Here is an 18,945-nt window from a genome sequence, read left to right on the forward strand (position 1 = left end):
GACTTCTTGGATGATTCAGGAATGAGCATTGGGAACGTTCGGTGCTTTCCATGGGAGGAAGACGCAAGCCAGCAAGGCCCCGGTTCCCTGCCATCTTGAGCCTTTCCTGGTGATTTGCTGCAGCACAGATAAGTATAAAGCACTGAGGGACTGAAGTCACTGTTTAAACCTGACTTCATTTCAGTGTAAATGACCACATGAGACTGAGATCAGCAGAGAATCAGGGGTAAAAGAGCAGAGATGTTTAAGGTGCCTCTTCTAAAAGTATACTTCCGAGTATTTAGTGATTAATGAGGTTTTTAGAAAAGACTTCTCTCCCCATGTGTTTATGTTTACGTGTCCTAACAGAAGGTGACGCGTTATCTTACGTGCCAGATATGCTTTGGATGAATCTGTATCACCTTACTGATTTCAGGGGAGCTGTATTAATACGAGTTAGTGAAGAAACTAACCCATCTAAGTTTAAAATAATTGGAATAATATTCTCCATCTCTTTCAGTCAGATTTGTCCTTCATGTTACTTGTGTTTCATAATCCTATAGCTCTCCATTTCGTCAGTACAAGACCAGGATTTCTATTGTAAAAAATGAGCAGGGAAAAAGAAGAAAAAAAAAAACACCTCAAAAGGCAGTCTTTTTACTTTCCAATCTTTATTTTCATGTTTAAATAAATTTAGGGCACACACTCATCCTATTTTTTTAATGGGCAAATTTAACGTTGTTCTCTTACACTGATATTTTATAAAGCCAGAAGGTCTCAGAAGGAGAATGTGTTCAGTGCACCAGAACCCGTTAGGGTTTTGATAAAAGACACGATATCATGAGTAACATTACCACTTCTGTTATTCTTCTTATATAGTACTGACAAGATTGAATCACCATTTTTAGCTATTCTTCAGCAGAACTCGTAATCTATCAATGTGTCAGCTCAACAGCAGTTTTCTCTTCACACTAATGTGAACCAGAAGGTCCAGATATCACTGATTTTGACAATTTTATTATATCTGAGATTGCATATATTGCAGAATTTTGAAGAAAATGAATTATAGAACCTATTATGTTTTCCTAAAGATGTACAAGACATAAAACATGTCCTCTGAAACATTTTACACTCGTTTGTACAGGATCACATTCCTAAGTTAGGTGTTTCATAAGCATTAGGCTATAAGCACTCTAAAATAACAAGTGTAAGATCAAATGTGGGTCCCGTATCTTTTTAAATGTCTCACATTGCCCTCTGTGTTGTTACATAATGCATCATAAAGAAATACGTGCCTTCATTCTCTTTAAATCGCTCGGGCATGGATAGTGCTAAGCCTTTCTTCAAGTCCTTGTTATGCAAGTCCTTGCTACTGTTAATAGCTGTCAGCTCTGCGTGCTTACTTGAAAAACAAAGTAACTGCAGACTTTTTGTGAAGCTCACTGCATTTCTGGAGTTCACAATGAGTCAGTTCCAGGTGCTTTGCTCCCTTCCTCATCTATAAATTAAATTATTATTAACAAACAGGTTTTTCCCCATTAGAAGAAAGTCCCATTCATTCCACTGTATCACAACATAATCTGCTTTTTCTTTAGTTGCATCTATAAGCATATTACATTATGAGTGTCTGAATACACTTCTGCAGCGTCAAAACACAAGTGGAATAGACCAGAATAGAAGAATATTTTTGAAAGTCCATCGAAAAATTCAGACATATAACTAAGTACTGAAAAAATACGTAGGATAGTAAAAATCCATGACCAATTTAACAAAGTTAGAAGATACCAAATAATATTACTTAGTGCCTATATGGGTTATGTAAAGTAAAATCTGTGTTACACAGTACTAGCAGCATTCAAATGAAATTGATGAGACATCTGTAAAGAGCAGAAAGACTCATTTTTAAAGCTAGGATTTTTCGATGTTCTGTGTTTCTTTACTTGGGAAGTGGAATTTTCCTTGTCCTTTTGTAAAGGCATAAAATTAACAACAAGCACTGTAAAGAATTAGGTGCATTGCCTGGTATTTATTTTTTTTTACTCTATCAAGCACAGATCAGTTGTGGAAGAAAATCAGGAGAAACATAGCTGCGTTTGCCGATATCATAGAGATCTTTCCAAGTAGCCTCTCCTTTAACAAGGCCTCGGTTTTAAAGATACTGAAATAGGAATGTCTCAATATTCATAAAACCGACTGCATAAAGAAAAAATTTGCTCTCGGTTTATAGTTGTATAAGTAGGCAAGTAGTAATTCAGTGAAGTGTCACCAGAAAAGGAGGGTTCTGTTTCATATGCTGTTGATCTATTAATTTAACAATCCCATATTGCATTTTTACATTTTTTCCCTTTTGTTGCTCTTGGAAATTTGGGGTTCTAGATTATTTGCTTATTTCCCTTCTCCTAGTAGTAATCATTTTAAAAGATCCAGCTATGTTCTGTTCAGTTTTTGGTACAACACATGGAAAATGATATTTTTTATTCCTTTTGTAAACAGTAGGTTGGGGGAGAGGTCTGCACTATAAAATGGTGTACCTACAAAATTATACTCGAGTGGGAGATTAAATAAGAAAGAACAGAATAGCTGAGACAAGTCATTTGTCACAGATGTTCGTGCAGTTCTGTGTTTTGTTTTAAGCTGGATTCATCAAACATACTAAGGAGTAATTTATGTCTGATACAAAGTTTTCATCCAAGAAGACTAAGTAGGTTAAGTTTAAACTGTCGTTTGAAAATACAGGGAAATGCTACGGACACACACACAAGAAAGTAAATTGGAGAATGCTATTTTTGCGGTGTCTTAATTCAGTATTAAGAGGCAAAATGTATCAGAATTAAATTGCTGTAGAACATAGTTACTTTAGTTACAAAATGCTTTTTTATACCAAGCACAAATAATTTACCATAAATGTTTGAATTCTATAGATTATAAAGGGCACCTAATCATGAAATGTTGATGTGATCATGTCTGATGCTGAAGTGGCATATACTGCTTTTACAATATTTCATAAGTTTATAACATAAGTTTAGTAATTAAACTTAGAGAAAATGAACAAGACAAGCACTAGCATGTTTTTTTTTTTTTTTCTCTTTTTTTTGAGGTGGGTTGATTATCGTATTTAATAAAGTAGAACACAAATTAGAAGGCCCAGGACTCGGATTAGTTCAAAAAGGGAATTTTAAAAAATGAGTTTCAAACTCATTCTTAGTTCCTTATTAGTTGCTATCTCTTTTAATACAATTTTCCCTTTTGTAAGTTTCTTTCTCTCTTCCCTCATAAATTCTATGCTCCTGTCCCAAAAAGGAGAAATATAATGGCTCCAATTAACTTCTGTTTATTGGAGCAAAATGATTATTTTTCCTCAGACAAAAATATATGCATTAATTGCTATATTTCCAGCAATTTTTACATATGTTATTTCTGAGAGTAAGGATACCCACTTTATGCAGCTTACTACAGTATAGTAGCTGTAATCTAGCGTTTTTCTGTTTTGTAATCAGATAGTCGGAACTGACAGCCTTTTTGCTTTTAAGTGCCTGAAAACTGACTTGGAAACACTATTTTTTATACAATAAATTTGACATTTCAGTCTGCACTTCCTTTTTTAGTTTTCTAAGTAAATGTTGACCAGACCGATTATCAGAAAAATGAAGGCTTACATAATCAAGCCATACATTTTTATACTCTTCTTTCCCTTCCCCCACTTTAGCCTTCATTTTTCTCTGAAAAATGAAAATTTTTTGATCAGAAAATTACTATGGCATACTAATGATAGACACACTTTCATGAGACTGCATAACTAAGCTATTTGTAAGAATTCAGTAAAAGAAGGCAGTAAACAAAATACTAAAACCTTGAGATAGCTAACCTTTAAAATTACAGTAATTATTAAATACAGCATTATCTAGTGTGATGTACCTGGCTGTGTGCCTTTGAGTCTTATTTTCTTTGCTTGGAGAAACAGGGTACTTCTATTTATTCCTGAGTCAGAATAATAAAAATAAGAACATCCTACCCCATTTTTTTTACTCACCGTAAAGCCGATGCTCCTTCGTAAAAGCGCTGGTTTTAATATTCAGCTTTCAGAGGATGTTAACTGATTGCTGTGGAAATAGTATATAGCAAATGAATTGAAACTCTGTCCTGCTAAAATAATTACAAATTGAATTAATTACAAAGAATAATATTAAAATTTTATCTAAATATGTTAACATGAACTCCTGCCCATAGGTGGCAGTCAGCCTTCACAGTCGTAGGGATACCAAACTTTTGGTTCATGGTATTCATGCTTATGCTGAAATAAATTTGATGGGGTATGCGTATGTGCATGTACAGAACTATTTAGATGTCCGTTCTGGGAGAGAGGGAAGGAAATAAAATGTTAAAATGAATTATTAATTAGGAGGAATCCTAATTACTATATATAAGCAAATTAAATTCCTGTTTCCTGGAGAAAAGATCCAAGTAAAAACACACACCTACAAGAAGCAGTAATAATTCAGAAACAAGCAGGTTCTCCTACAGACTGAGTAGAAAGGCAAGTATCTTGCCAGCCTTAGAGAGCGTGACCTCATCCTGTGCCCAGTCCTCTGAACTACATTTCTATTTCATAGTCCGTTGTCTGCAAATTGCAGAAGTGCTGCAGTGATGACATGCTGTCCTAGAAATCCCAGCAACAAGCTCCTGTAAGCATACAGCAACTACAGGAAAGGTACTAGGAACGAGTGTATCCTTTCTGCCGTGGAGAGCCAGTCAACCTGCGGCCTGCGATTCTCTTTCTCTTCGCGGAGCTTCCATTGACACCCGTGGCAGCACTGCACAAGGGGAAGATGCTGCCAAGGAGAGCAGAGATCCACTCAATTTTGCCCTCAGCTTTTTTAGGGCTTTATGTGGTTTATGAGGATTTCCTTTTGCAATATAACTAAGGAGGCACTTGGGACCCCACCAAAACTGGAGGGGATAGAAGGAGCTAATAAGGCCAAGTTGTCTCAGTCTAAAACAAACAGAGCTGGTGAAACTACATGTGACATACTAAGGCTATAGAGCTCTCATGAGAAAAGAAGACTGAAAACTAAAATGCCTGAGTAGATAAAGTCATATTCTTTTTACTATTACAGCTATGCTGGGATTCTTTTCAGTTAAGATTAATCTAATTTTATGTCAAGGTAGTCCACTGTATACATTTAACTCAAGCCGGGAACTAGCATCTTACAAAATGGAAAATTTGAAAAATACACCATTATTTGTTGCTACAGGAATGCTGTATTGTGATGCAAGATTAAGGGCTCAGAATTGAACAGAACGGTGCAGCATTATTAAAACAGAAGGCCTAATTCTCCTTATGCAAGAGTAGCAACTACAAACATCGTTGTATAAGCCGAAGCAGTCAGTATGATTTCGTAGTCAAACAGGGTATTTCCACATACATGCAACCACTACATGACTAATTAGATACTTGCATATGCGCAGCCCCATTTGTTCCCCAACTATAATAATTATGAGAATTGCACTTCACGTTAATTTACACTCTTGTGTAACACAATTGAATGCAAGATAGCAGGTGGTGATAAACTGGCTGGTGGCAAATGTGTTAATTTGATATGCATTTGGAAAATCAAAGCTTTCAGACTCGGTTCTGATCTTGACATAGAAAAGGCTGGTGAAGACCTCCTCAGCCATAGGCTCTGATCCCAGCTGTTGTGGACAGCCATGTTGTACCATGCAAGTTATTTGCAGAGGTATCGAACTCCATCTTGAAAGTACCCTTGTCATAAGGTTGCTCCTGATTTCCATTCCTCTAAATGGTTAAAGATTTCTAATAACATGTAGTCAAAACCACCTGACACCCTCATGTTCTGTAAACGTCTTTGACTTCAGTTTAAATAGCCTTTCTCTCTCCCTAAGTAAAAAGTCCCTTCTAATCTGTCACCCCTTGAGCTTTCACAGATTACTTGCTTTTCATAGATTACTCCCGAAACCTACTCAGCCTTAGTTCTGCAAAAATAACTGTGCTATACTTGTCACAGAAGAGGATGCCTTTCCCCCAACTATTTTTCTAACCCTTCTTTGCACCTTTTCCACTTCAGTAAATCTTTTTTCAACATGCCGGATTAGAAGTATGCACAGTATTCCAGGTAAGATCTCGTCAGGGCCTTTCGTGGTGGCATTAACACTTTCCTAGCCCTGCTAGAAATACAGCAACTAATATTCTGATATGTTAACTTTTTTTATTCTTTGCAGAGCTGCATGCTACCAGTATCTCACAGGCCTTGAGGACTAAATGAGACACCTAGCTTACCTTTTTTTTGTGGATGCTGATAGTAAAGTTCTTGTTACTCATTCTGAGTTTATGACCTTGACCTTTGCACTATTATAATGGTATTGCATGACAAGGGTGTCAAAAAGCTTTTTACAAGAAGGGTGTCATCAGTTTCATCCAAGCCCCAGGCTTCCTGTGAGTTTTCTGGCATGCCCAGATTTGCTCAGGAATCTCTACGCTTTGCACGACTATAGACGTGAGCTGGTACACGCACCTGATATGGTGCAGGGCTACGGATGAACCAGCTTGGCTCATGAAACAGAGTTCTCTTGAGTATTGCATTACCTCAGGCACATCACAGTGTGTTATTCCAGGTAAGTTTTCAGAAAGCCGTACGCTGCTTCTGACTTAGTGTCCTACACTGGCTTCACCTGACAGCTCTGAGAGCAAGAGACCAAATTCAGAAATATTTTTCCAGGATCAACAGAGATAGACTTAGTGTCACATTATATTGTTTCTATTGATCTAGTAGTTGAATCTCCAGTTTACAGGTTATGTCTGTAAGATTGAAGGGAGATCAGGATGTACAAGGGCTGAGTGGCACTCACAAATAACTTGTAAAAATAAGAATTAGATTATGCTGGAGGATTTGGGTTGTTGGGTTTCTGAAAGTTAAGTCACATTATGACTGTCTCTAATTAAACAAGCAAAAATCATTTTTTCTTGCCTCTCTTTGTCTTCCCATGGGACTTGCTGTATGAAATTTGTCTTGTGGCATTTTTTCGAGCAATTTTATTTGATATATTTCTTTGCCTGCAGCACAGCTAAAAAACGTGACCAGTGGGGTTTATCTTTATAGTAAAAATACCATACCTGAGAGCTTTTGCTCAGTTTGGTATGTGCCAGGTTCCAGGATGTTGAATCAAGCCCATCATGTAAAATGAGTTTTGTGCCCTTTGTTACATGAAATTTCAGTCCTCCTTTGTGCTAACAGTATCCCAGCTTCGTGTCCTCAGCTGATCGTATGCTTAATTCCTAGGTTAAGGTACTCAGTGAAAATAATTAATACAATCTGTCTGGGATTGTTCTGTAAGTAAGTCCACTAGTAACCTTTCCTTAGCCTGAGAGTTCTTCTTCAAAACAACTTCACAGGCTTATATTCAGAGTTTATTTAGTAATTGCTGTCTTCCTTAGCTTAATTCTGTTTTGTTTTTGTTTTGTTTGTTTGTTTTTCAAGTAGTGTACTAGCAAATATTTTCCTGAATTCCAGTAAGATGAGGCTTACTCATTTCCTTGATTTAGAAAAGTAATGCGGTTTTTTTTGTTGGTTGGTTTGATGTTTTTTTTTTAATTTATTTATTTTTTAGGTGTTGCTATTGTGGCATAATCTACTCTTAGGAAAGTTTTATGGCATTTTTCTTATTTTCCATTTATTCAGTTTTATCCTATGCTTCCTTGCGTCTGATTTCTTGATGGGTGGTCCCATTTTTTTCCAATATTTTAATCAGCAGCTCTGATTATTTTTAAAATCCTATTTGAGTTGGCTGCTTTTCTGCTTGGATCCAAAGACCAGTCTACAGGTTTTCCCACCCAGGAATTAAGAAAGTGGGAACGGAACTAATTTTTTTGTCATTTCACCTCCATGTAAATGATTCACAGAGATGTTGGTGAAATAATGGATTTTCCTGGAGTTTTTAGAATGTAACCGAGAAGGCCACAAAAGTTAGAGCCTCTAAATAGTGCAATTTGCTATTCCAGGATTTTTGCACTTCTAGTCTAGCTGAGGGCTGATCATATCCTGACAATTTTGTAGTCTTAAAAAGAAAGTGAGCCGAGCTAAACAACTTCAGTAAAGTTGCTTCAAGTTAAAAGACAAACTCTAAAAACCTCAAGTTACATCCAAATGAAGAAAACAAGAAAAAAAGTTCTTATCTGGCAGGCCATACATGTAAAAACAGCATTAAGTGTATCAAAGAATGAATTTGAGGAAACTCTTGCTGGCTAACATGGCACAAATTTTTATCTGTGGCTCTAGAGAAAGGTACAGGTAAGTACAGAGCATCATGCCTGATGACTAGGCTAGGTGAAGTAGTTCAAGAATAAAATTAGTGAACAAATGGGTAAGTGTGACTTAGGGAAAGAAACAGGCAGCTTCTGCTAAGGGAAATGGTGCCCCACAAGTCCCTCTGTATGGGGAGAGGAGATCTGCTTGAAACACCTGCAAGGAGTTGACAAAAGATGTTCAGCACCTTTTACCGAAGAGTCTCAAAGAAATTACGCCACGTGAGCGAGGAGGCCGGTTCTCACATGCATAAGTCCCACATGAAAAGATAGGAAGCGAAGAACAGCAGCGATTGCTCGCTTTCCGTGCTGATGGGAGATTAATGGTGGAGTTCCTGATTGCTATTACACAGCATACTCAGATACGTTCTGGAAAGGGGCATGAATAAAACTTGCGAAGTTTACTGTCTACATGAAGGTGGGAGGAAGGAAGGCATCATGAATCGTAGTGCCTGAGCAACCATGAACCTCGGCGTAAATAACGGCAGCATGATACCCATGGGGAGATGATGGCTTCTCGGCTGGCTGATACCACTCGGGAACGGTGTTGTGGGGCTGTAATAGATGCTTCCCTGAAAACATCAGTGTTATGCTTGGAAGTGGTCAAAAAAACAAGCAAAATGTTAGGATTTGCAAAGAAAGGGATGGGGAACAAAACTAAAGAAACAGACAAAACAGCAACAACAACGAAAAAACAACACATGATTATGGTGCTACGTAAAACTTTTCTAACACTTTCAAATCACTGAGTTTCTTCACCATGCCTGCCTTTAGCAAAAATGCGTAGCAGTGGGCATGTTTAAGAAGATAGCAAAATCAAAACTAGAAAGCAGATAACAGATGAACAAACAAAACCCACTGTGCTAGAAGAAAACACATCTTTGCTTCACATGCTTCTCCCAGCTTTCAGAAAGGCTGAGAGGAACCGATGCAAGACAGCAGCTGGGGCACTACCAAGAGCATGCTAAATAGTGATGAGGACAAGTATGCAGAACTGTCTGTTTATGCTCTGACCCTTATTTGCACCTGTCTTCCCCTCTATTATCCTTCTAGATCACATCTATTAATAATTGTAAAGCTGTTGTTGCAATGGCACGCTGAAAATCGTTAGTCAGCAGGAGAGAGCGTTATCACCAGAACTGTGACATGCACATGCAAAACACTGGGTAAAAGATGTGGCGGCAGACTGTTGACATGGTTTCCTAGATGAGGCAATCAGGAGTACCTTGATGATCAGGGTTAGTTAGTCCTGTGATTAATGACCCTCATGAACAGTATCAGCTGGACTGGTGAAATCTGCTAACAGCACATGAGGTGTGAGTTGCTGTCAGTACAGAAGAGGACTCGACTGTCCATTGTAAGTGGACAGCTCTGTAATAAAAGCAGGTAAACGTGTATTTAAAAAGCATGTCAGCACAATAGGGAACTAGTAAGTGTTTCAGCTACAGATGGGAGATCACAAGCTGGACTCTACAACATGGACATGAGTGTCTGAGAAGGTCATGGGATGACCCATAGGCCACTGGTGTGATGCAGCTGGGAAAGAAGCAAATACAGGTCTTGGTTATAACAAATGAGGGGTTTCCAGTACAGCCACAGCTTTCCTGACCACATCTCATCTGCAGCAGCATCTTGTTCTGGTCACCTGTGCTCAGGAAATGTGAAACGGCCAAAAGTAGAAAGAGCTGTTCAGGACAACATGGAGCTTGTTTTCTGAGAACTTGTTAAAAAGGATTACGTTCATTAACCTAGTAAAAGAAAGACAGAGAGGGGATGGTTTTAAAAAAATGTGTGAAAGAAGTAAACAAAGATGGGAAAAGAGCTAGTTGCTACTCAAGCGGCATAACAATGAGTAAAATTGAAACTAGGTGGGTTTTAGTTCTGTGAGTAAGGTCGCTCTAAGAACAGCTTCTCAATAGGAATAATGTTCACAGAAACTGCATTTAAATCAAGAGTAAGTCCTCTTAGGCCTAGTGAACAGGATTATTTGACCTGGTTGCCTGCCCCAGTAGAGCTTTGAGATGATCTACCTATTCTTTTTCTGTTCTATTTAGGGCTGCATTACAAATTCCCCTTGCCCCAAAGAGCTCTCCTTCTCTGACTCCCACAGCTTTTCTTTCCCGTGCCGCTCAGGTACCTGTGGAAAACAGGCCATCAAGAAAGCAGATCCTTCACAAGACACGAAGAGTGATTGTGGAACTGGTGTTCTGCCAACAGGTCTGCCATGTGTATGATGAATGCTAACATTTTTCACCACTGTAAGGCAGCAGCAAGCATTTTTAAGCACAATGATCAATTTTGTTCTCTAGCATCTAGTTGAACATCAGTAAATACGTTATTAAGAGGCTTGACAGTGTGCTCCTTTGCAATCAAGGCCAAGATGTAGCCAGATACTCATCTTAATCTCTCCAGGCACATTTCTAATGAATTTTTACAGTGCCTGGAACAAAGGTCCCTGGTTTGAAGGGGGACACCTGGATGATAAAAGCAAATTAGAATAAATAATACATTATGTTTATGATGGCAAATTGTCATCTGAAGACAGTGGTAAAAGCTTGTAGTATAGGCTACTGCTAGAATCCTATTAACAAAATTGCTTGCTTTAAATCACTCTCAAGGCTTAAGGTAGGGCGTTCTCTTGTAGGCAGTGCTTTCTCGTGAATATTTGTATTTAACTCCCTATTTATGTTCTAGCAAGAAACTACTCAATACTGAGAGAAACTGTATGTTGAAATAACTCCATTGTATTGCACTATTTTTGTTATCATTCCATCCCATAAAGTGACAGATAAACTTCCACTTGTACTCAGCAGAAATATAGGACAAGACTTTATACCTGCTGCAGAGTTGCATCCAGGGAGGAAGGAAATACTAACTTAGGATGTCTGCTGTCTCCTTGACTACTCAGTCCTCTACTTCTCTGAGGGATCAGTCTATACTTCTACAATGTCAACTTTCTGATCTTCTGTTTGCTGAAGTACCTTTGACAGGAGTAAGATTATCCCCGTTTTTATTTTTGTGATTCTTTTGAGTTTCTTACAGAACCTGAGTAGTTCACTGAGTTCTACCATATATGAAGGTCAAACACAGCAATGTATGCTACAGAAATTGATTTTAGTTTTCATTGAAATTCACATTTCTAGTCAACCTCAGTTCACTACTAAAGCATTTTGGTTTCCTTTGTTACCTAGATTTTCTTGTTCTTTTTAAATGATTGAAGCGTTGGTGGAATCCTGGCCTCATTGCAGCGCTGCAAAACGTGCAGACAGCCACGCTGAAGAGGGCCGAAGTTGTTTGAAGCTCAAATGAAAGCAGTTTGGGTAGCATAGTTGGCTTACTGCAGCCTTCTCAACTGTGTACTTCAGAAAGCCGTGTAACCGATATGGAAAAAACCAAACCAAAATAAAAAAAGCCCCACATTTGTCACCTTGTACAATGTAACCACAAAGCTTTTGGTTAATAATAAAAAAGACTGAATTAAGAATTTTAATGTCTTGCCTTTTTTTTTTAATTCTGTACTTAATTTAACTGATAATTGACTCTTACATCCATGAAAATCATACACATATGATTCTGAAAAAAAAATGGGTGCAACAGTTTTGCAGACAATTATCTACTATTTCACATGCTCCAAATAGCTCGTGAATGGCAGACCAAGGAAATCTGAGTTAGATGGCATGAAAACTAACTGCATTAAGGTATTTATCAGGAATGCCTGAAGCAACATATGATGGACTAATTTCCAATAAATCATGTTATCAGGTATGAAGTAAATTCTCCATAAATTAATTAGTACAGTCTTTGGAGATTCATCTTCAATGTATAGATTATTTTCCTTTTTTAAGGAGACATCAGCATGCAAAGCCTTTATTACTGCAATAACATGGCAAAAAATATAAGGAATCAGTTAAGCGACTGCAGTCACGGTGCATTCATAAAGGTGCTAATATAACAAGTCTATTTCTGCAGCAGATACCCCAAAAAGCCCATCTTCTGCATCGTAAATCCAGGCAGGGATCAAACAGGACATCGGATGTTTGAGAATGAAGTGATATGAAGAACACAAGGAATGGGGGTTCCTGTGGTGCCTGTGTCTTCTACCATCCTTTTCCTTTCCGAGGGGTCTCGGAGAAGCACAGAGCAGAGCAGGACTCGTGTCACCCCACCCCGGCACAATGACCAAGGGTGGACCAACCATGTTGAGCGCCTACAGCACTGCTTAACTTCCAGTTGGGCTCTGCAATCTGAAAGAGAAATGCCCCCAACCCTCCCCTTCTGCCAGGGAGCATAATGAAACTCCCACCGCAGTCTGCAAAGTCTGGAGGCCTGGTTTGAAGGGTGCCACTTTGGAGCTTCGGGGCATGGTCATAGAGATAAAAGTGGAGAGTGGAAGAGTACAGTAATCTTCAGGATGTGTGGCATCATTATCCTCAGAAACTGCATCAGCCTGTTACAGTAGCTCCTACCATGTTTGATTTGAACTTGAGCTATACCTTTTTTAGGGTAGAGAAACATTTTCGAAATTGCCTGAACATCACAGCATTTTTAAAAGGTATAATTTTCAGCTCTTCCGTTGACTTCCTTTTGGGCAAGTCAGTAGCTCACTTTCCCCTGATGTATTTGTCTGTGTCAGAGGGATAACTGTATTTGCCTGCTATCATGAAATGCTGGAGGGTCCTGCAATTTATGTAGTTTCCAATTGCACTTTATCTTGATGGAGAACCGTATTCTCAGACACAAATATATTAATTTCCCTCCTGGAGAAGGAGGTTTTCAGGACATAAAAGCCTATTCCTAATCAGGCAGGGAAATGGGGGCAGTATGGCATATCCAAAGCAAGATAAAATACTTGCATTTTTAATATAAGATGCACATGTAAGTGTGTTGATTTAGCTTTTTGGAGGACAGGGAAATGTGAAAAGGGGTAATATTATATGTCTCAAATTATATGAAATTCTAATTAAACAACAACAGACATACTCTTGCACATCTCAAAGTACATTGCCTACTAGAGCACCTGTACAACTTCTTGGGGAGATCTTTATGTTAGCAACTACCTATGATAGAGGTAGTTCTGCAATGGAAGTTTTCCTCTATTAGATTTTTCTAGAGCTTTGTACTTCATTGTGTAGTGGGGAAAGAAGCAAATACATCAGTGTCTTGTCGGATACATAGTGCTGCACTGCATGTAGCATTGGCCAAATAAAGTGGTTTATGATGCCATTTGCTTTCCCCCCTGCTGGGTTCTTACACATGTGCTGAATGAAGAACAGGTTTCATCAGTTTGTAGCATTGCTGACCATGTCACAGAGGAAGAGCTTCGTAATCAACAAGAATTAGATCCATCCCGCTGGGTACAGATACAGGGATTTAAGAAGAGGCCAGGTCCACCTAGAGCCAGGACTCATCTGCCGGGGGTTGCTCAAAGACAAGGACTTTCCAAGGACTTTCTCTGAAACCAGATCTCATCTGGCACAGCTGGGGACCAGACCGACACCTGAATCCTCCACACTCCCCCACACCTGCAAGCTTTCTGGGTTGCCAAAACCAACACATTGGTGAAATGCTTTTTGGATGAATAGCATAGCAGCGAGAATTACCTCCCAGACTAACCACTGTCTGTTGGAAATCCCAACAGATGCATCCTTGTTCGCAGTAACAGTTCTTTTATTGCCCTCATTTTTTAACATATTAATCCAAGGCTACTGCTAAAATCTGTTAGTACAGATCTGCTAACAAAAAACTTTGCATTCACCTCACTTGTCTTTAAGCATCTACAGCACATGCCTCTTGTCTGAAATCCCATTTGTGTGAGAGAAAGAGGCACTTCTATATCACAGGTCATCTCAGTCTGAACTAGCGACCTGAAGCGGGTCGCATTAGTTGTGCTCCGGAAAGCCCATTTTGTCCATTGACTAAAGGCAGGCTGCACAATTTGTTCAGGTTACGAGTGTTTTGATGTGATACAGTGCAGGAAGTTTTTTTTCATTTAATGGTCTAATTCTGTCTCATTTGCACCCAGTTCCTTCTCACTATCAACAATGGAGCTGCACGAGCATACTTAAAGACAAGTTTTGGTTCATTATCTCAGTATGTTAATGAACTCTGATCTTTTCCTATATTATATGCCCAAATGCGGGTTTTGGGGATGAATACAAACCTGTCTTATTCATCAGATCTGATTTAGGACCAGGGATACAAGAAGGCTTTCACTGGGTGCAGAATATATTTTATTCATTTCATAGATTTTATTTTACATGTCAAAGAAGTATTTGTTTTGATGGAATCTCAAAACTTGTGGAAAAAGAAACGTTGCCACATGCATGTCTTTCCAGAAAGCAAGCAAACAAACCAAAGAGCCAAGGTCTCCAGCATGGTGACAGCAGCAGAATTAGGCCACTTCGCACAGGCAGAGAACACAGCCTAAGCTGCTGTAGCTGTATCTTTACAGATGAAAAGCAAAGGCAACATTTCCAGGATTTGGTCTGAAAAAGGCTCTCTACTCATCTGTGCACTTACTAGCAGCACCTGAAGGCTGGGGCAAGTTTCATCTCCTGGTGACATGAATTAAATACCCTTTTATTTCCCCCTGTGGCTTGGCCCCCCTTATTTTAGAGCTGTTGTATAACTTCTACAGAGAAGGGGAAGAGCATTTGTTTTCTCAGTTGCTCACACACAACAGTCCCTACTTTATATGCAAGAAAACAGGGTAAGCCTAGAAGAAACAAGAACAAGGGGAAAGCAAGCAACATTAACTGAAAATGAACAGGACAGTCCTTAGGAGGATAATTTGCTCCTTTTAAATCTGGTGCCCGCATTAAAATTTCTCCCCACAGCACGTGCATGACTGATACTTACTCAGCTGATAGCACAAACCAACAGCAACCCTGGCACCAATGCAGAGGCAATATTTACAAAAGGATGAACTATTTTCGAACAATGTCTCCAATGTACTAAGCACAAACAGGCTTTTCTTCAGCAGCAAGCATGCATGCTGTCTCGTTCCAATGATTTTGTTCATGTACAAATGTATTCATTGTGGACAATGCAAGGAAAATGTCATTCTCTATTTATATCCGAGTTTCCCTTTGTCCTCTTTACAGCATCTCAGGGCAGCGATGCAGAGCAGAGCCTTGCTCTAAGCTCCTGCTATTTTCCTCCCCATCTTCCGAATCTCTATCAGTGCAGAGCAACAGAGAGTTAAAAGGCTCTCTACAGCAGTTTTTTTCCAAGGCACAAAGATTGGTCTCTCTCCCTCCACTTCCCAGCAGAGAAGATCTAAGTCCTGCCTCTTGCTCCATCACTCAGAGTACATAATGGCCTTGGCAGCGGAGGATGTGGTGGTAGCAGCATTTTGAGCTGCGTAAGTGGATGCACCTGGCACATCAGCGTGAATAGGCTATGTTAAGGCAATTCTCCCACAGTAATGTATGAAACCATCCACTTCATGAGCAGCCTCTCGTGATAAAGGCTGCCTTTCTGTTGACTTGGATAAGTTCCCCACTATGGTCAAAACAGAATAATGGAAGACTTTGAAAGAAGAGCCCTTGCACTGAAAATAATTAATCTTGCAGTGGAGGAGCAGAGAGAAAGATTTAGTGACACTTGAAAACAAAAAACAAAACCCCAAGTCCTGTGACTAAACTAAAGCCTGGGTGCAGGCTCGTGCTTTATTTCAGTTTTGTGGAACAAATAATCAATCCTGAAAGAAGCATTCTTGATCAGGTTGGCCATCTTTTTGAGTAGAAATTGGGAACTTTATTTTAAAGGACATTTTAGGGAAACACTGTTTTGCCTTTCCAGTATCGTGTGTTATTCTCTAAGGTGGAAATTTCCACTGCTCTCAAGTGAAGCATTCCACTGTGATAAGCTTCGGTTTATTGGCAAACTGATAAGCATCATTTTAGTACATTTAAGTACATCTTAAAGAAATCAGTTGATAGTTCTTGCTTCTAGAATTAAAATTGCTTTCAATTGGAAGCTCAAACTTAAGCAGAGTTTGTCTTTAATAGATTTCTGCAATCTTTCCAACTACATGTATACAAAGAAAATATTCATATGTGCCTCAGATGCAACAGTGAAATGAATGTAACACAATCCACATGTTCTAAGAAATTGAAAACCTCACATTTCTAAAGAAAGGATATGTGACTGTTTGCCAGCGTGAGTCTCCTGAGGCATGCACGCTCACTTGAATGGATCTCCCCGTAAAGAACATCCTTTATGCACAAGACTCATATCCAAGTCATTGTCAAACATCAAAACATGCCCTAATCTTTATGGACTTTCTCAAAAATTCTCTCTGTTTTCCCAAGTAAAATATCTCAATCAGGTTGAAGCAATTTTGTTCTCTGAAAGAAAAGTTTATTTGAGAACCAAAGAATATCACTAAATGATTTTTTTAAATGATAATGCATTTTAGATAAAGGTTATATGTAGCACCACGTAAATGAACACTTCTTGTAATTCATATTTCCAATAATGCATGATTTCGTATGCTTTAGCACATAAAAGATTAGATAGCTTTAAAATTAGAGCAGTCAAACTTTTAGCACAGCATGAGATGAAGATAAGGAGTATTCAGTCACTGAAAACATCTTTCCTTCATCACTTTCTCATCCTTAAAGAATTTAAGATTTGCAATTGAGCAATTCTTAACTACTGCACAAAAATAACTTCTATGAGCTGGAAAACATTTTAAGATCTTTCGACTTTAGGGTATAGAGATAAACTGTCATGCGAAGGCATGCCTCATCATTCCCATGAATTGATGGCTGACAAAAGTTTGTAATTCTGACATTTTGACGGATGATTAAAATCCCTAAGTGACTGAAAGCTATGCATAACCCTCAAGATTAAATGATCATCCCTTAATGGACCTTGCTATACATGCAATATATATGATTTCAACAGTTAGCTGGAAGCAGTCATTCATTCTCATTTTTTACTTTACTTACTCTCAGTAGTTTTTAGAGAGGAGGGTCTCCCAGCGTTAATACTAGCATCTCTAAATAAGGATATTATTGAAATTCAAATAATTTGTTTGTAATATAGTTTATTATTTTTACAGATATTCCTAACACTGCTTCATTACAATATTGCAGATAGGCAAGCAGCTGATAAGTCCCTCCCCTTTCAGGTAATGAAAAACCTTTGGAAGTGTTTGAGTATGATTTGAGGCTCCAGTGAGCAAAGGGGAAAATATGCTCTTTTCAGCAAAGTTTCAAAAACTGTTTTCTCAATTTACAAAGAGCTTCACTATGTACTTGTCAATACAGAAGACCTTTCCTGCCAAGATGTATCATTTCATCTAAGGGCAAGTCTTGGAAACTACAACTCAGCAAGTTCTCTTAATCAGATGATATACAATGAATGATTATAGCTAACGATATTGTATGCTTTTGTTGTTTTCCAGCAATTGGTATTACTCTTTCTTATAATTTCACATTTCTTAGGAATAAAAAAAGTTTAACTTCTGTTGTTGGAAGCTGTGCTAGGATTATTTTCACAATCTGCTCAATTTGTCTGCTCTTACATCTGACAATCCACCATAAGCAATTTAGAAACATTTTCTGCACAAGCTACATTAAGCCTCATGGCAATTATTGCTGTCTTGACTGATCCATTCAAAACCATTTCTCCACTTAATCCAAAAGCCCAAAGCTCTTTCTTTTTAGGCTGTATATCTTGCTGTGTGGAAGGCATGTTACCACTGTGGTCACGATCACAATCCACATACAGGTGAAACTTGATTGATTAAGATTCTATCAACTCAGTCTTGGGTTATAATCACTCTGTTTATTTCCCCTTTCTGCTGGGTCAGTAGACCTCAAATACTGTGCTAGATTTACAGGCAGTATTGAGCCTATTATAAGAGCATGTGATCACCATTTTAAAATACCAAAATATCAAGTATCACATGATCTTCACTGCAGCTCTTCTTGGTTGACCACCTCTAGTCTGGGCATGCATTTAAAATTCCTTTCTTTACATTTTGGTGATGGTCCAATTTGGAAAGAAGTTTAGGACCTTCTTGATTTAAAGGTACTGTATGGGTGTAACACCTGAAACAAGAAGATACGTTGGGAAATAAGAGAGATTTCAGCAAAGGCAGCTGATGTTCAGCATCTCAGAAATCCTACTGGGAGAGTGAATACTTAGCACTTTTCTTACTTGCAACCAGATCTTTGTTTTGCTCTGGACAGATGCTTCAGTTTTCAGGCTGTAGTGTCAGCTCGGTGTCCGAGGCAGTCTGTTCCCTGCCTTTAAGAATCTGCTTCTCAACCTCTACCCACCCAATACTCCTTCAACCTAGAGAGACCTTCCCTTTTTGCAATCCTACTCCACTGCCCTAGAGCTCCTCTTCTACAACAAACTCAGCTGCTCATAATATCCTGGTTTGACACCATCTCTGCACACCACAGAGTCTGTAAGGTTTCGCAGGAGTTTGCAGGCCTAACACAAAGGGCTGGATAGCTAGCATGTTTCAAAACATTCCACTGACCACTACATTGACTGGACATTTGCAATAAAACATGCTACTTTCCTTCTTTAATGAATTTTTCTTATGTGATGATGCCTCAGACTGGAGCCCTACCTATGATTTCTATTTTGGGCAAGATGAACCTGTAGGTAACACAAATACCCAC

The 18,945-nt window shown here is 38.7% G+C and overlaps 1 long non-coding RNA gene across 4 annotated transcripts in view; it reads left to right on the plus strand.

The window, feature by feature from the left end:
- LOC125184712 (uncharacterized) overlaps positions 1-18,945 on the plus strand; it is a 44,066-nt gene that overhangs the window by 1,027 nt on the left and 24,094 nt on the right. For all 4 annotated transcript variants that reach the window (XR_010829780.1, XR_010829777.1, XR_010829778.1 and 1 more), the window contains one exon: positions 1-18,945. This exon is cut by the window's right edge and continues 16,528 nt beyond it. This is a non-coding gene — a long non-coding RNA (uncharacterized lncRNA).

Source organism: Anser cygnoides, chromosome 3 (genome assembly GCF_040182565.1).
Source record: "Anser cygnoides isolate HZ-2024a breed goose chromosome 3, Taihu_goose_T2T_genome, whole genome shotgun sequence".
Classification (NCBI taxonomy): Eukaryota; Metazoa; Chordata; class Aves; order Anseriformes; family Anatidae; genus Anser; species Anser cygnoides.